Source organism: Hippopotamus amphibius, chromosome 8 (genome assembly GCF_030028045.1).
Source record: "Hippopotamus amphibius kiboko isolate mHipAmp2 chromosome 8, mHipAmp2.hap2, whole genome shotgun sequence".
Lineage (NCBI taxonomy): Eukaryota > Metazoa > Chordata > Mammalia > Artiodactyla > Hippopotamidae > Hippopotamus > Hippopotamus amphibius.
The window spans coordinates 65,791,872-65,804,247 of NC_080193.1; the positions used below are offsets into that span (position 1 = coordinate 65,791,872).

General features: G+C 36.1%; 1 protein-coding gene across 2 annotated transcripts in view; it reads left to right on the top strand.

Moving 5' to 3' along the window:
* EPC2 (enhancer of polycomb homolog 2) overlaps positions 1 to 12,376 on the top strand; it is a 110,534-nt gene that overhangs the window by 1,414 nt on the left and 96,744 nt on the right. The gene's annotated exons all lie outside the window — the stretch shown is intronic.

The window sequence follows — 12,376 nt, forward strand, 5'->3', positions numbered from 1 at the left end:
TGAACCCGTGGTCCCGCCTTATTGTCAACCTCGGGTGTGCGTGGATTGGTTCTCTTGCTTCTGTGACTGTCAAAAGAAGTCCCGAGGTTTCTGTGATTGGTTTTTTCTTTTGACTGTTAATATTGCAGGAAATGCGTCTATGCTTTTGATTGGGTGCTCAAGTTGTGACATCATTATATTACCCTGTTATTACTACATTCTACTGTGATTTAATCATATTTCTCGGTGTTTGATTATTTGAAAGCCTTGCACTTTCCGTAAAAGGTATGTCCTCAATATCAGATGAAAATTCTACTTTTAAAAAAATAAGCAAGGTGAAAGCTCAACACTCATGCTAAAGGTTTAGAGTTAAGTCATATGCAAAAATTCTTTTTGTTTTTAAATAAAATTTATTTCTAGCTTAGCTCAATTTTCCATGGTAAAGATAATTAGAATAAGGAAGGTATAGTATGTACGAGAATAATTGAACTTTAAAAACCACAACTTGGGATTCCACAGTTGCATTTCTGTTAGTGTTATTTCCCAAAAAGAAAGGCGGTTAAGGAATCTTACAGTATCAGTATTGAATGTAATTACTTGGACCTTATTATTTTGGTTTGGAAAGAACTTGAATCAAGAAACTTGTTCTAGAATGAATAGTTAGCCCCTGGAAGATATATTACTTTTTTTGCAAACAGTGATCACCAGTGTACTTATTTATTGCTTTAGGTCCTTAGTCTTGGTATTTTATCTTAATTTAGTAAGAAAACTTGCAATTTAGGTCCTGTTTTAATGATGCATTAAAAATAAATGCTTAACCCTCTTACAATTTTGTACTACTAACCTTTTCAGTAGAACTTGTGATTTTCAATCTAGAGCATGGGTACTAAGTTTTATTATTTTCAGTAGCCTGCTTCAACTGCCCACTTTTAGGGAAGAAGAAATCCAAATTCTGACGGAACTAGAGTTGAAACTCGGGACTTCTGACTCTTTGACCTGTCCTTTCTGCCTCTTTAATGTTATAAGCGAAGGTTCTTAAAATCAAAACAAAACAAACTCAGACAGTTACGATTTATAGTCTAGAGTCTTTTGCTTCCCAGAATATCCAGTTGGGGTGTTTTTTCTTTTTGTTTTTTAGTGGTACGTTTCCTTAACCACTGGCCAACCTGGTCCCATTCGTTTTCTTTTTCAAATTAACATATAGGTCAGAAGACTTGTGCTTTCATAAGTAACAGCCAATTCAGTTCTTCTGGTCTTATTTATAGGACTGGTGTTATTAAGCATAATTATTTTTTCACTATATATAGTGCTTTGATATACCGTTCTAAGTAGCAGTAAAATATAAATTTCATGAATGTTTCACTTGAGTTGTTTCAATTTAACTTCCATTATGAAAATATTCTAATTAGTTCCCTTTATATATTTTTTTAAATCACATAACTTGTTTAAAAAAGCAACAAAAACCATGGCTTATGGATTTCTGATTGTTGCTTGGCATTTCTAAATTGTCCACAATATGACTTCTTCCTGCTTGGTTGGCAGAATCTTTTGACTTCACTTTAGGGGCTTCTTGGATCTGCCCGTCCCCGTCATCCCCCCCCCCAATAAAATTAAGGATTGTCTCTGTGTAGCTATTGGACTATCATTAGACTTTGTTTATGTAGTCATTAACTGAGTTTTGAGTTACATTTTGATAATACCTAGGTGAGGTGGTCTAGGTGTTCTTTGGCACTGGAGCACTCTGCCATTGCTGGCCGTATCATTCTCTTAACTCTTCTCTTTTGGACATGCAGGCATATTTCTTTTCTTCCCTTTCCTTATTCTCCTTGTCTTTGCCTAAGGTCTGCCAATTGGCATCTTCTTATAACTCAGTTTCTGTGGTGCTCCGCATGGCACTTGGTCTAGGTCAGATACTGTAATTTAGATTTACCTAGAACCTAAACAACCAGAAAGAGCAGGTGATTGGTGTTCTGCTACCTCCCCAGGAGTGTTGTATAGTGATAGTTGATGATTTTAACAATGTCTACTATTTTTTGAATACTTCTTGAGCCACAGGTACTGTGCTAAGTACTTTGCACATATTTCATTTAATCCTCTTTAAAATCAACTTCTTGAGGGGTAATCTGTATAAAATAAAACATACCCATTTAAAGTGTAGGGTTTAATGAGTTTTGACAGATGTGTTCACCCATGGAAACATAATCACAATCAAGATATAGGAACATATCAAGTACCCTAAAGGTTCCCTTTTGCTCCTTTGTAAGTCTGTCCCTCCAATAGTTCTAAGCTTTTTTTCACTATGGATTAGTTTTGCCTTCTTTACAATTTCATATAAATGCAATCATACATACTTCTTTGTGTCTGGCTTCTTTTGCTCAGTGTGCTGCATTAAAGATTCATTCCTGTTGGGTATGTTAGTCCATATACTGAATGCTGAATAGTATTTCAGTGAATTGATATACTGTAATATATTCATCCATCTGTCTGTTGTTGGATATTTGAGTTATTTCTAGTTTGGGGTTCTCATTTAATCCTGTAACAGCCCTAAAGTTCTCACTGCTGGTAACTGGCAGAGCTAGAATTCACACTCTTGTCCTTTAATGTCACAGAAGTCCATTCTCATAACCACGGTGCTTCATATTGACTTCTTACAGAACCCTGATTATCTTCTGAACTGTTAAGTTCATTATAGTTTCTGTGAATAATTTTTACTTTTTATAATTATGGGAACTTTAAAAAGTGATATTGATTTTATTGGAATATTAAATTATTAAGCAGTGTAGTTTTTCATCAGTTAACTGCGTCTGACTTTTGTTGTAGGCCTTTCAGATTTTTTGTCTTTTTTTTTTTTTTCCTTAGAAGTATGTTAACTTTGCTTCTCCCTGTATTGGTCCCATTACGTTTGAGTGTTTATGGTATCTTAAGCATATAAGCAATTTGTGGCAAACTATCCTATGTTATTGTTTAGAGTTTCTCCTAATAGAATGTAACCTCTGTAAGGGCAAGGATCTTTGCATGTTTTGTTCATTAATATACTCCAGTTGCCTGGAACTCTGGCTTAGCACATAATATATGCTTGATAAATGTTTGTCGAGTGTTGGGTGAGCTTCTACTTCTATACCAAGAGCTATATTTTTGTGAAACACTAGCTCTGTATATGTATATGTGTATAACTCATTAGCAGAATTTGGTAAATTATTATTCCACATATTATTTTTGGTTTCTTACTTTGGAGCTAGGTATATTTAAACACTAAATCTTTTTATTTCCTGTTGAGTCAGAGGCCTCTTTAAATACAGGATTTTTTACACATAGTATGGCTGCTGTATTGGTCTTTATTTTGTGTTACTTATCCCTCTCATCGGTGTATGTAGCTTTGTGTAAGACACTTCCTCACATTGAAGTGAGCCAAAATTTACATGAATCATGTGATTCCGCTTGTTTTAAAAGAAAAAGATCGTAACTGATTTGAATTGCCATTTCTCCCCTCATGTTAATTGCCTAATTTTTGTCATTATCTTAATATTTTAAATGATATTTTGAACGATAGGGTCAGAGTGTATTCAGTCTTTCTAGCACTTCAGAGTTACTTTTGGTACTGATATATTTCATGTTTCATAATAGAGGGGTTCTAGGATATAAAATATAATTTTGTAGATTGACTTTGTAAAAATATTACACATTTATTCTTTCAGAAAAAGCAGATACTGGGCAAGTATAATATAAGTGCTAGGTTTTATCCAAATATGATATTGGAAAACTAAAGGGGCCTGAATGTCAAAAGTATATGTAAAGCTGTGTGCTGAAGTGTTAGGATTAAGAGAAGCATATGATACAGATCTTGACTTCAGGGAACTTAAATGAGTCATTGGGGTCAAAAACATATCTTGAAAGTTAGCGAAAACTACCAGGTTAAGTCAACCTGACAGACATTTAAAGGAGCATTAGAGAAAGTTAAATGTCAATATGGTTAATAGGAATAAGAGTAAACTGTTGCTGGACTGTGTAAAGACTTGGAGAGAAATTTAGCAATTTGGGCTTTCAGGTTTGGTTGTATAGTATATGTTGAAGCAAATACTTGAGTACAGGAATATTTAAAGCAGTTTCTATGGATGTTAAGTAGACTAAAGGAAGGTTCTTCCATGTTATGTTTTTATCTATCCTTGTTTATATTTTTTCCCCTGCTGATAGAAACTTCAGGAGGGTAGCACTCTTATTTCTGAGCACATTATTCTCTTAGCTTTTTCTCCTTTATTTGGACATACAAATGGCTTTCACTCCTTTTCTTCGCCTTCCTTTGTTCCCTGCTATATCTTCAGCGCTAGAAACTGTTTAGAACATAGACAGCACTATGTAAATATTTGGTGAATGAATGAATAAAAGTTGAAGTGGAAATTAGATTTTTGAAAGGGTAGAATTACCCCAGATTTTAGATAAATTTTGAATGTTAGATCCAGGAGTTTGTAGGAAGGTGTAGAGTGAAGTATTGAGGTGTGAGTATGAAACCTGTTTCTTGGTTTGGTTCTGTCCTTAAGGGGCCGTATGATCTGGGCAACTTTGCCTACCTTCTCTGAGCCTCACCTCGATCATCACTGCCATCACAGCTAACTGTTTTTTGTTTTTTGTTTTTTTAAATTTTATTTATTTATTTGTTATTTTTTGGGGGGTACACCAAGTTCAATCATCTGTTTTTATACACATATCCCCGTATTCCCTCCCTTCCTTGATTCCCCCCCCGCCTCGAGTCCCCCCCACCCTCCCCGCCCCAGTCCTCCAAGGCATCTTCCGTCCTCGAGTTGGACTCCCTTTGTTATACAACAACTTCCCACTGACTATCTATCCTACAGTTGGTAGTATACATATGTCTGTGCTACTCTCTCCCCTCATCTCAGCTTCCCCTTCACCCCCCACCCCCTCCCATACCTCGAGTTCTCCAGTCCATTCTCTGTATCTGTGTCCTTGTTCTTGTCACTGAGTTCATCAGTACCATTTTTAGATTCCGTATATGTGAGTTAGCATACAATATTTGTCTTTCTCTTTCTGACTTACTTCACTCTGTATGACAGACTGTAGTTCTATCCACCTCATTACATATAGCTCCATCTCATCCCTTTTTATAGCTGAGTAATATTCCATTGTATATATATGCCACATCTTCTGTATCCATTCATTTGTTGATGGGCATTTAGGTTGCGTCCATGTCCTGGCTATTGTAAATAGTGCTGCAATAAACATTATGGTACATGTTTCTTTTGGGATTATGGTTTTCTTTGGGTATATGCCCAGGAGTGGGATGACTGGATCATATGGTAGTTCTATTTGTAGTTTTTTAAGGAACCTCCAAATTGTTTTCCATAGTGGCTGTACCAACTTACAGTCCCACCAACAGTGCAGGAGAGTTCCCTTTTCTCCACACCCTCTCCAACATTTGTGGTTTCCAGATTTTGTGATGATGGCCCTTCTGATCGGTGTGAGGTGATACCTCATTGTGGCTTTGACTTGCATTTCTCTGATGATGAGTGATGTTGAGCATCTTTTCATCTGTCTGTTGGCCATCTGTATGTCTTCTTTGGAGAAATGTCTATTTAGGTCTTCTGCCCATTTGTGGGTTGGGTTATTTGCTTTTTTGGTATGAAGCTTCATGAGCTGCTTGTATATTTTGGAGGTTAATCCTTTGTCCGTTGTTTCATAGGCAATTATTTTTTCCCATTCTGAGGGTTGCCTTTTAGTCTTGTTTATGGTTTCTTTCGCTGTGCAAAAGCTTTTAAGTTTCATGAGGTCCCATTCGTTTATTGATTTTATTTCCATGATTCTAGGAGGTGGGTCCAAAAGGATCTTGCTTTGATGGATGTCATAGAGTGTTCTGCCTAGGTTTTCCTCTAGGAGTTTGATAGTGTCTGGCCTTCCATGTAGGTCTTGAATCCATTTGGAGTTTATTTTTGTGTATGGTGTTAGGAAGTGTTCTAATTTCATTCTTTTACATGTTGCTGTGCAATGTTCCCAGCACCACTTATTGAAGAGGCTGTCTTTTTTCCATTGTATACTCGTGCCTCCTTTGTCAAAGATAAGGTGCCCGTATGTGTTTGGGCTTACTTCTGAGTTCTCTATTCTATTCCATTGATCTTCCTTTCTCTTTTTGTGCCAGTACCATACTGTCTTGATCACTATGGCCTTGTAGTATAGTTTGAAGTCAGGAAGCCTGATTCCACCAACTCCATTTTTCCTTCTCAAGATTGCTTTGGCTATTCGGGGTCTTTTGCGTTTCCATACAAATTGTAAGATTTCTTGCTCTAGTTCTGTGAAAAATGCCCTTGGTAATTTGATGGGGATTGCATTGAATCTGTAAATTGCTTTGGGTAGTACAGTCATTTTCACAATGTTGATTCTTCCAATCCAGGAACAGGGTATGTCCCTCCATCTGTTTGTGTCGTCTTTGATACACAGCTAACTGTTTAGTGAGTGTATGTTAATGAGTATGTTGAGCACGTGCCAAGTACTTTATTAAACTCAGTAGATGGTTTAGAGCTCGTTATAATGGTAGGATGTGTAGGTGCTATTATCTCTTTTTCGGAAGAAGAAACTGAAGCTTTAGAAATTAAGCAGCTTGCCCAAGGTTACCCCTACCTATACTAGAACGTGGGCGAGCCAGTATTTGAACTCATGCTCTGTGGGTGATTGACTCCAGGGCTCTGATCTCCACCATTACTTCATCTGTAAAATGAGTGGGTTGAGAACTAGATGATATCTGAAGTTCATTACATCTCTTCTGTTCTATCATTTATTAGCCCATGGGTTTGGAGGAGTCATTTTTTCTCAGGGAATGATGTTATGAAAGAAACTTTGTGGAGAATGCCTTTTGTAAATACATTCCTTTTAAAAAAAATTTAAAGGAGTGGTTTATCTGTGGTGTTAAGTTTAGATTTCTTTTGTATCAGTTCTTTAAAAATGAGGCCTAAAAATGTTTGACAGGTGGGACCATTAGGTTGATTTCAAGTAACAGGAACCAAATTTGATTTCTTTAAGGGTCCTGGGGGTGTCTCTCAGACACCAAGGAAGGGTTGAACAATCAGGGCTTGGCCAGCCAGGAACCAAGGCAGCTGTGGACCCTTCAGCAGCAGGTGACATTAATACCACTCAGTTCTAGTAATTCCCAAACTTTTGAGAAGTAGTGTAGGGTAATGGTTAAGTGCATGTATTCTGGGTTTGAGTCCTCAGGCGGGTTAATTTCATCTGTAAAATTCATGGGGCTTGTTGGGAAGATAAATCGTAGTGTGCTTGGAATAGTTCATGACATGCAGCAAGCATTCAATAAATATTAGCTGTTATTATCATCACTTTTATATTTCTTTTAGCTTTAAACTCCAGATTCCTTGTAGAGCTGTAATCCAGAGGGTAGACTTTGGGGGAAATACCAAAAAGTAAGGGATGAAGACAGTGATCAGTTCTCTGACAACACATTCTGAAGATGGGTATTAGGATAATCTTCTAAATCTCTCTGTTGAGATGTGGTTATTTTATATCAGAGTTTTTAACAAGTGTCAAGATCAGTGTCAGACACTTCTGAAGGCAAGAATTTTATGAATTTACACTAAGGAGACTATTGAAATAATGGCCAGTTCATCTGTCAGAAGATGACTTTCATGTGCTTGAATATTGTGTTTAGCCATGTTGTATTAAAGTTTCACACTGTATCATGCAAAACAAAGAAAGAATCAAAAACAGAACCCTCCAGATTCCTGAGATAGAAGACGTTATTGATTTGGCTTGCATCAGGTAGCTATCAACCTCTAAGTCAAGGAACAGGGGAAGTTAGCATACAAGTGCTGTTAAGGGCCACCCTCCTAAGAATGGGGCTTAACTAGGGAGCTGTCCTGAGAGATCTACTGCTGGTTGGTATATAGCATCATGATTAGAAGTTATCAAGTTAGATTGTTTTAATCCATGGTTTGACCCAAGGTGAATGTGTATACTTAGTTGTACACAAATTTTTGCAAACTTCAAATTTGTAAGATGTTTTAATGAGATTAAAATATTTTGTATTACATTTTTTTAACGAAATTTGAATTAAGGACTATAAAAGAAGTCTCCAAAATCCTTTTAAAGAAAGCAAATCTTTCACACTTAACTAATTTTTGTAGTAGTAAGGGATGAAATTTTGTGTGACTTCAAATAAATTATTTAACCTTCCTGGCCCTTAGTTTCCTCGTTTGTGAAGTAGAATTGGACTGAGTGATCTTTAAAGTACCTTTGGCTCTAAAAATTACTTGCATCTGTGAATTCACATGTCTACCTACTGGGCATATTGTGCAGAATGTAAATCATGAAGGGAACTAACAAATGAGAGACTGAATATTAGGAAGATATTAATAGGTAAAATTTAACTCTAACGCTATTGGAATGCTGTCGATTTGGTTTAGAGTTCTTTTTTTTTATGAGATCAATTACATTTATCCACTATCCTGTACTATTTTTTCCTAGAGATCAAGAGAGCAATCCACTCTGTATGTTTTGGATATGATGTGTTCCCTTGCTTTCATGAAATTTTCTTTCACTATCTTTACTATTCTTACTCATTGGTATAAATGTTCTGAATTTTGGTATACTTACAGCTCATAACATGAGTTTATTTTAATTTTCTTTTTTTCTTTAAGAACTTTTATTGAGATATAATTGACATACAATAAACTGCATATATTTAAAGTGTAGAATTTGATATTTTTTTCTTATTAGTAATGTATATATCGCAATCCCAATCTCCCAATTCATTACCCCCAACACCCCCCCCCTTTCCCCACTTTGCGCACAAATTATTTTAATTTTCTAACATCTTAGTTTTTCACTTGAGAGGTGTGTGTGTATGGATATGGATATATGTATGACAGAGTGAGTACATGTGAGAGAATAGATATTCATTTTCTCAAGTAGACCAGATGCCTTAAGGATGTTATCTTGTCTTTGTTTTATTCAGCACAGGCTAGATACCTAGCCAGGCACTTAGTGATAGAAAGTTTGTAATACAGACATTGATCATGATCCTGGCCACTGGGATTGAGTTTGTGTTACTAAAAATACAGCTGGGCACCTTATTTCATTTTAAGTAGAGCTGAAGTAGAGAAACAGTAATGGAAGCATAGGAGACAGCATGAGGAGGAAAGGATAATAGGTACGAATGAGCCATGAAGCAGACCCATGTAGATAGCAGAAGGTCCATTAAATAATTTGATTTTTATCTTAAAACTGATCCTTGTTTATTTTTTGCCTTGTCTATACTTAAATGGAACAGAACTTCAGATTTGCCTACTTCATTATGCAGTACTGTTCTTTGTGGGATTAATACTGGAGGAAGAGGGCAGTCACTTCCAGATTCTCCCTAACACCATTTCCTTATATCTGCTGTTAGGTTTCTTTTTCCTTGTCAGTTTTACTGTGCAAGTCAGAGGAACGCAGAGTGAAAGAGTCAGTCTGTCTGCTAGCTAACCCACATACATATCTTTGCTTCTAGCTTTCTTACCTCCTTTTTTGTTGTTGTTGGCAGAAGGGTATGAATTGTTGGTTCGGAAGTCAACAAGCAGCCCTAAATTGTACAGCTAATTTGATGAAGTTGTCGAAACTTTGAAATTGTGACATAGGTTTCAATTTTGACTTCTGTCACTTTCCCTCTGGGCAAGATAAATTATCTCTTTAAGTCACATTTCTTCATATGTTTAATAAGTATCTCAAGAGGTAATTTTAAAGGTTGACTTTTTTGTAAAGACTTAAGTCAGTGCCTTATACAGGTGACTGCTATTTTTTAATTATTAATAATAATTTCCAGTTATACAGGATAATAAATGTGAAGGAATATAGAAGAGTAAAATATACAGAGTATCTCCATACATTACTCTGTGGTGTAGTTTCACATTTTTTCTCCTGCCAATTAAATATATTTTTTACAGCTTTCAAACATTAGCAAATCGATAGGTATATTTTGCACCTTCCATCTTTGTTTCCTGGCAGAGCATTTAACAATCAAATTGCTTAAAAAATGAAAGACTTAAAAAATTAGCAGCCAAGAGAACTAAACCTTCAGCTAATTCTCAGAGTAATAATTGTATCCTGAATAATTGATAGTAAAATATTGTATTTGTTTGTAGAAGTGATCTTTTAGACAGATTAGTTAGTCATGGAGGAAGATAGATTTTTTAGTGATGAAAATTTGTTCATTGGGTGGTGTATATTAGAGAAGTGAATGAAGAGAGACATTCTAATATACCAGTGAACTCTGGGATGAACACCTAAGTTTGGAAACTTTGGAAGCAGGGTACCAAAGAGGGTAATCTTGCCATTTATTTGATCCTTGAGATGTTTCTAAACTGGGGCATTTTTGACATTCAGTTTGCAGCTGGTTGTATGGACTGTCACAGGCATACCAGGATGTTTGTTATATTGATCTCCTGCCCACTAATTTCTGGTAGCACTCCAATTGGGATAACCCCCAGATGTTCCCTCCCTCACTTTTTCCCAGTGGGGACTATTGCAGTTGATTTGAGAACCATTATCCAAGGCAAGGCTTCTTAGTTTTTTTTGTGTGACTTGGACTCCTTTGGCAGTCTGTTGAAACTCCTCAGAGTGTTTAAAATGCATAAAATGAAACAAACTGGTTACATTGAAATAAGTTATCAAAGTATTGAAACAGTTTTTAATTTACGTGCTTTACTAAACATTAATAATAGGATCTAAAGTTGGGTCTGATTATCTTAAATTCAAAGTAATAAGTATACATATTTCAACAAGTGCAACCACTGTAACATGACAATGAAAAGATTCATGATTTCTGTTGTATTGCTAGGTCATAAGTATTACTAGTACTGCTGTGGTCTGTTGCCTATGTTAATAATTGAAGAAAATGTTAAATTTGTTAGAAGTTAGTGAAATTAGAGAAATGATTATTTTCTCACCAAAGTTCATGGACCCCTCAATTCTTTCTGTGGATGTTTTGAGGATCTATGACCCAAGGTTCAGAATCCCTCAAGAGTTTCTGTGGCTTAAATGGCAGTTCCATTCCTGTGTCATCCTTGTCCCAAATACGTAGGCTACAGATTTTTTTTTTTTTTTAATCTTCCTGGGGCAGGGCTCAAACCCGTGTCCCCTGCATTGGCAGGCAGATTCTCAACCACTGTGCCACCTAGGAAGCCCTAGGCTACAGATTTTATCCCCATCATTATAAAGGTGATGCCACTATAAACAGAATATATTTTTTTCATGTGTAAGACATTTTGTAGCTTTTTAAAATTGAAAAATAATAGGCCCACATGATTTAAAGGTAAAGACCTAATAGAAAATAATATGCATACAAAATAATATACATACATTAAAAAGTAAGTGTCCTTCTCTATGTCCCCAGACACTCTACAGAGGCAGCTATTAGTAGCATTGTGTGCTACACACACATGCGTTATAAAATTTCTAAACAAATGCTTTTTTGCTTGATAAAGTGGACTAATTTTTCACTTGTATTCATTTTATAAGTGAGTAATATTTGACCTTAGAGTTAGTTTCTTAATCTAGAGTCATAAAGTCAGGTAAGTTTGATTTTAAATTTCTTCTCTTTAAAATCTCTGAGGGGGTCTTCCCAGGTGGCGCAGTGGTTAAGAATTTGCCTGCCAATGCGAGGGACATGGGTTCGATCCCTGGGCTGGAAAGATCCCACATGCTGCAGAGCAAATTAAGCCTGTGCGCCACAACTACTGAGTCTGCACTCTAAAGCCCACAAGTCACAACTATTGAGCCCATGTGCCACAACTACTGAAGCCTGTGCACATAGAGCCTGTGCTCCGCAACAGGAGAAGCCACCTCAATGAGAAGACCACGCACTGCAATGAAGAGTAGCCCCCACTTGCTGCAACTAGAGAAAGCCTGTGCAGCAACGAAGACTCAACGCAGCAAATAAATAAAATTAATAATTAAAAAAAAATTTTTTTTAAGTTTATTTAAAATCTTTGAGGAATTGAGAATTGGCATATTGTAGTTTTCTTTTGGGTTTGGAGTTTGGTTATCAAACCTTAACTTGTTATTTCCATGTAGGAATTTGGTTGTTAGTAAGCCTTGCATTGTACATAGTAGGACTTCTGTTTATTTTCCTATATATAAAAATATATTAAAGTCAGATTAACTGTTAAGTGACTTGTCAGTGTGTATTTTCTCTAACAATTATTTATGGTTTTAAATAGCATCCTGGGTCAGAAGAGCAGTAGTAGGATACCCTTTTGAAGAAACCTGTCTTATTTCAGGTATCACTTTAGTAAGGTGGATCTTTCATACAGATTGCACTGTCAGACTTTTACTGTAGTTATCTGTGATTATTCATTCAATAAATAGCTGCATGAACACAAGGACTGTGTCTATGTTACCTTTGTAT